Source organism: Tenrec ecaudatus, chromosome 1 (genome assembly GCF_050624435.1).
Source record: "Tenrec ecaudatus isolate mTenEca1 chromosome 1, mTenEca1.hap1, whole genome shotgun sequence".
NCBI lineage: Eukaryota > Metazoa > Chordata > Mammalia > Afrosoricida > Tenrecidae > Tenrec > Tenrec ecaudatus.
The window spans coordinates 59,113,565-59,118,423 of record NC_134530.1 but is presented as its reverse complement, the minus strand read 5'-3'; the positions used below and the strand labels follow the sequence as shown (position 1 = coordinate 59,118,423).

At 45.4% G+C, this 4,859-nt stretch overlaps 1 pseudogene; it reads left to right on the top strand.

Annotated features, from left to right (window-relative positions):
* Positions 1-3,896: 3,896 nt before the first annotated feature.
* Positions 3,897-4,513, top strand: LOC142423663 (high mobility group protein B1 pseudogene; annotated as a pseudogene).
* The last annotated feature ends 346 nt before the right edge of the window (positions 4,514-4,859 follow it).

Below are 4,859 nucleotides of genomic sequence, written 5' to 3'. Positions count from 1 at the left end.
TCAAACTGCGACCTGATTGACAGGCTAACCTCCACCACTTCCCTCTTAATGGTCTAAAGTTGACACTAGATTATGTAACAACCACAATCTGGTATATAAATTCCATATATTGGAGTATAAATCTACTCCAGAATAATACTATAATACATAAACAATACTATACAACATGAGAACATCTCATGAGCAAGATGTTATCCTACATACTTTCAACATTTATTCAATTCTCCTAATGCTAAAAGCTAAGAACTATTATTGTCACAAGAAGCCCTCGTGGTCCCATGGTGTAAGGTCTCTGTTTTTGATTAAAAAAAAAAAAATCAGCAGTTTGAGTCCACTGGCTATTCCTCAGTGGAAAGATGTGGCAATCTGTTTCTGTAAAGATTTATAGCCTTGAAAATCCGATGGGGCAGCTCTATTCTATTGCCTTGTTATGAGTTGGAATCAACTTGGTGGCAATCTATACTTGATTTAATATAAGCGATGAGGAAACTGAAGCCATATAACTAATAAGAGGCTTCCAGGAGTCGGGGCGCTGTATTGGATGCTGCTGCTAATTGCTGGGTCAGCGGGTGGAACCCCTGAAATCTTGCCAGCTTGGGAAATCCAACGCGGCAGTTCTTCTCTGTCTTCTAGGGTCACTGGGAGTCAAATGGACTCGGCGGCAGTTGAGTTTTTGAAGGGGTAGACCATTTCTTGACCTTCTGGAGAGGATGAGAAATGCAGGTGACTTTCTGCTCGAGGTGGTTAGAGGTGCTCCAAAGAGGTTAGAGGTGCTCATGTTTTACAACTAAGACCTCTAAGTTCAAACCTTTGCTAAGAATTTGCCCTTTCCGCCCCAGATACACTGAATCAGAATCATATTTTAACAAGACTCCCAGGTGATTCCTATAGATCTCCAGGTGATGCTTAAAAATTCCCTGGAGACCTTGTTAAAATATCGATTGCTTCCCGGTGGCTGGGGTGGAAAGACTCATGCTCAGGTATGAACCGGTTTGGAGCCTTGTTTAGAATTTTGAGCTTTTTCGGAATTAATGGTTTCAGGTTCATAAGCATGAGGTAATTTCCTGAATATTTCAACTTGGGGGTGGGGCATGGAGAATAGAAAGTAGAAATGTCAGAAGCCATTTTACAGGGAAGGGGGCAGTGGTGGTGGGTGAGTGCTGACATGGCAGGAGTGGTGGTGGCAGGCGATGGATGTCTTGAATATGTGCTTTTCAGAGATTTAGAATATTGGCTACTGGAGTCACCCTTTATGTGGGGGCTTACATCTTTCTTCTTTCAAACAATTGGGCCGACAGTGGAGAGCCGCAGGAGGTGGAGGCTGATTGTGCATCCTGGATCACTGGGTTGCTTCGGAAGCAGGAGGGTTCTGAGGGTCGGCGGGACAGTGGCTCCCTCTAGATTCAGGCCGCAGTATACGAGGCAGAGGGGAGAGGGGCGCAGGCCTGGGGAGGGGGAGGCACAGCGACACCTCAGAGCCTGGCTCTTCTTATCATAGTATTCACAGGAAAATCTCTCCACGCAGCCCTCTGGCTCACCCCCCTTTCTCATTTTCTTTTACCCTCTGTCCAATCAGAGTTGTCTTTATTTAAAATCCAACCCCTTCTGCCAGACTCAGCCCCTGCTGTCAGCCATCCACCAAGCCTGATAATCCAGAGTCCTGTTTCCAGGCTTGGTCTGGGGGGGGGGGGGGGGGCGATGCACAAAGAAGCCCCAGGGGCAGGGGAGGATTTACTTAGCCATGCCTATGAATGCCTGTGCAGAGAGCTGGGAAGAAGAGTCTCCTGCTTGAAGTGAGGGGTGGAGGGTAGCCCTCCACCTTGAGCACAACTTCCCTAGAGGCTCCCTCTTGTGAGTAACGCGGCTTAACCCCCAGGACGACGTTTTGTCCTCCATTATGGTAGGATACAGAGAGGGCTTCATTTGAAGCCCCCTAACATTATTCTTCAGCTAGCATACTCACTTGCTGTAGAGGCCATGCCAACTCACAGCGACCTTCTTGGACCGAGTAGAACTATGCTGTGGTTTTCCCAGACTGTAGCTCTTTACAGGAGCAAAGAACCTCTAGCTCTCTGTAGAGGAACAACTAATTTTGAACTGCTGACCTTGCCGTTAGCAGTCCAACGCATAATCCACCACCCCAAAAGGGCTCCTTCAGCTAACAGAACCACTGCTTGACTAAAGACTTGATAGTGTTTTGCTTTTACCTCATGTATTCTTACTCTAAAGGAATTTTACACATGAGAGCAGAAATTCTGATTCCAGATTTGGGTTTACATTTCTTCAGTATATTAGTGTAAGCTCCTAAAGGGGAAAGAATCCTCATTTGCTGAGCACCTAACCTTGGCCAGGTCCTGGGCTAGCTCTTTCCCCACCAGGTCCTGTTTAGCCCTTAAAACAGAGATGCTATGACAAAATAATAATTTATAAATTATCAAGGGTTCATGACAGAGTGGGGAGCAGGAAGGGCGGGGGGAAATGAGGAGCAGATGCCAGGCGCTTAAGTGGAGAGCAAATGTTTTGAGAATGATGAGGGCAACGAATGTACAAATGTGCTTTACACAATGGATGTATGTGTGGATTGTGATGAGTCGTATGAGCCCCTAATAAAATGAATTTAAAAATTAGCGTTCTGATTTTGTTTCTCTAGAGAACCCTAACACAGTCCATTTGAAAAGTCTGGAAATCACAGAAAAAAAAGAAAACCAGAAATCAGCCAACCCCAGGAACTCCAAGGACAGCAGCTAATAAAATGGCAATTTTGTTCAAATTAGAAAAAGCTGGCCCATCTTCAGTTACTTGCCTGCCATCAGCCAGAAAGTTGGCCTAAAAGGAGGTGTCATTTGTTTATTTTAAACTTTTTATTGTGAATTAGGCGAAGGCTTACAGAGCAAATCATCAGTTTAATGTTCAACCGTTTATATACATTTTATTTCAACTCATCCATATCAGTCCCTTAAAGTAACATTGCTTATCCCACTGCCCCCTGTGTTTCCTGTCTCTCTCTCTTCTCCTTTCCTAACCCTCTGTCCTTGGTTAATGGCACCCTTTTGATCTTAAATGGTTGAAGATTTGAACAGATGAGTTCAGTTCCAGACCTAAGGGATGACTCAGGCCCAGAGTCTTGGGGGTCCCACCAGTCACTATCTGGCCAATAAGGCTGGTCTCTAATGATGGCGCCTTCTGTTCCACATGGCAATTGGAAGAAGTAGCCCAGCATCGGTTAGTTCTTCCAGTCTCAGGGTCGTGGAGGCTGATGTTTGTGTGGTCCATTGCTCCACTGAGCAGTTGTTTCCATGTCTTCTGATTTTCATCTTTCTCTCTTTTTCTGGCCGGGAAAGACCAATAGTGTCACTGTAGATGGCAGTTCGTGAGCTTTTCAGTAGCTAGTCGCTTCTCACTGACGTAGAAAGTAGAATCTTTTCTTCAGGGACTATGTGATGGCAGGCCATCTTGTGGTTCCCTGAGCCCTCATTCTTTCAAGGTGTTTGGTTGTGTATAAGAAATGTTTTATAATTTTTTATAAGTGACACCATTTAATAATTACACAGAGATATCAGGTATAAATTGAGATCATACTGAAAAAAAGCTGGATGTTTGATCATGTCTGTGGATGACAGTATAGGAAGTTTTCAATTTGAAGCTGTTAGTGATCGTGTTAAGATGAGCCAATTTGTACATAAAGTCTTCCTTGTATTTTCCTGGGAACTTTGACTAGATTCCAGTACCTAGCAGGCACAAGGAGAGTTGTTCATTGAATAAATGAGTAAAATGGAAAAAGAATGGGTTTGACAGCCATTGCAGTACCTTGAGCTCCATAAAGACAGCACCGGGCCAGGCAGAGCTGGATGGCACTGGGCGACTCTGCCTCGCAGACGAAATAAAAACATAACAACATGGGCAAAGGCGGTCCTGAGAAGCCGAGAGGCAAATGTCATCCTGTGCATTTGTTGTGCAGACCTGCCGGGAGGAGCATCGAAGCTGCACCCGGTGTCAGCTTCTCGGCGTTTCTCAGGAGTGCTCAGAGAGGTGGCAGAGCACGTCTGCTAGAGAGCAGGGCATCTGAAGACACGGCCAAGCGGACCAGGCCCGCGACGAGAGCGAAATGACAGCTTATGTCCATCCCCTCCGAAAGGGGACACAAAAAAGAAATTCAGAGATCCCAGTGCATCCAAGAGGCCTCCTTCGGCCTGTTTCTTGTTTTGCTCTGAGTGTCGCCCCCAAATCAAAGGCGAGCACCCGGCCTGTCCATCGGGACGTTGCGAAGGAGTTGGGAGAGATGTGGAGTCACACTGGGGCCGCGGAGCTGAAGGAGAAACATGAAAAGCTTAGCGCTGCGTGCCGGCCTAAAGGGAAGCCCCACGCTGCCAAAGGGGGGGTCGTCGAGGCCGAGAAAAGCAAGACAAAGGAGGAGGGGGAGGAAAAAGACGAAGATGATGATAAGTTGGCTCTAGCGCAGTTTTGTTTTCTTGTCTATAAAGCATTTAACCCCCCTGTACACGACTCCTTTTAAAGAAAAACAATTGAAATGTAAGGCTGTGGAAGATTTGTTTTTAAACTGTAGAGTGTCTTTTTTTTGTATAGTTAACACACTACGGAATGTGTCTCTAGATAGCCCTGTCCTGGTGGCCTTTTCAATAGCCACTAACCTGGCCTCCTAGTACAGTACGGGGGTTGTAAATTGGCATGGAAATTTAAAACTGGTTCTTGGTGGTGCACAGCACAAATTAGTTATATATGGGGATGGTAGTTCTTTTTTGTTTCATTTTTTTCCGTCTTCAGTTGTCTATGATGCAGCTTATACGAAATAATTGTTGTTCTGTTAACTGAATACCACTCTATAATTGCAAAAACAAAAA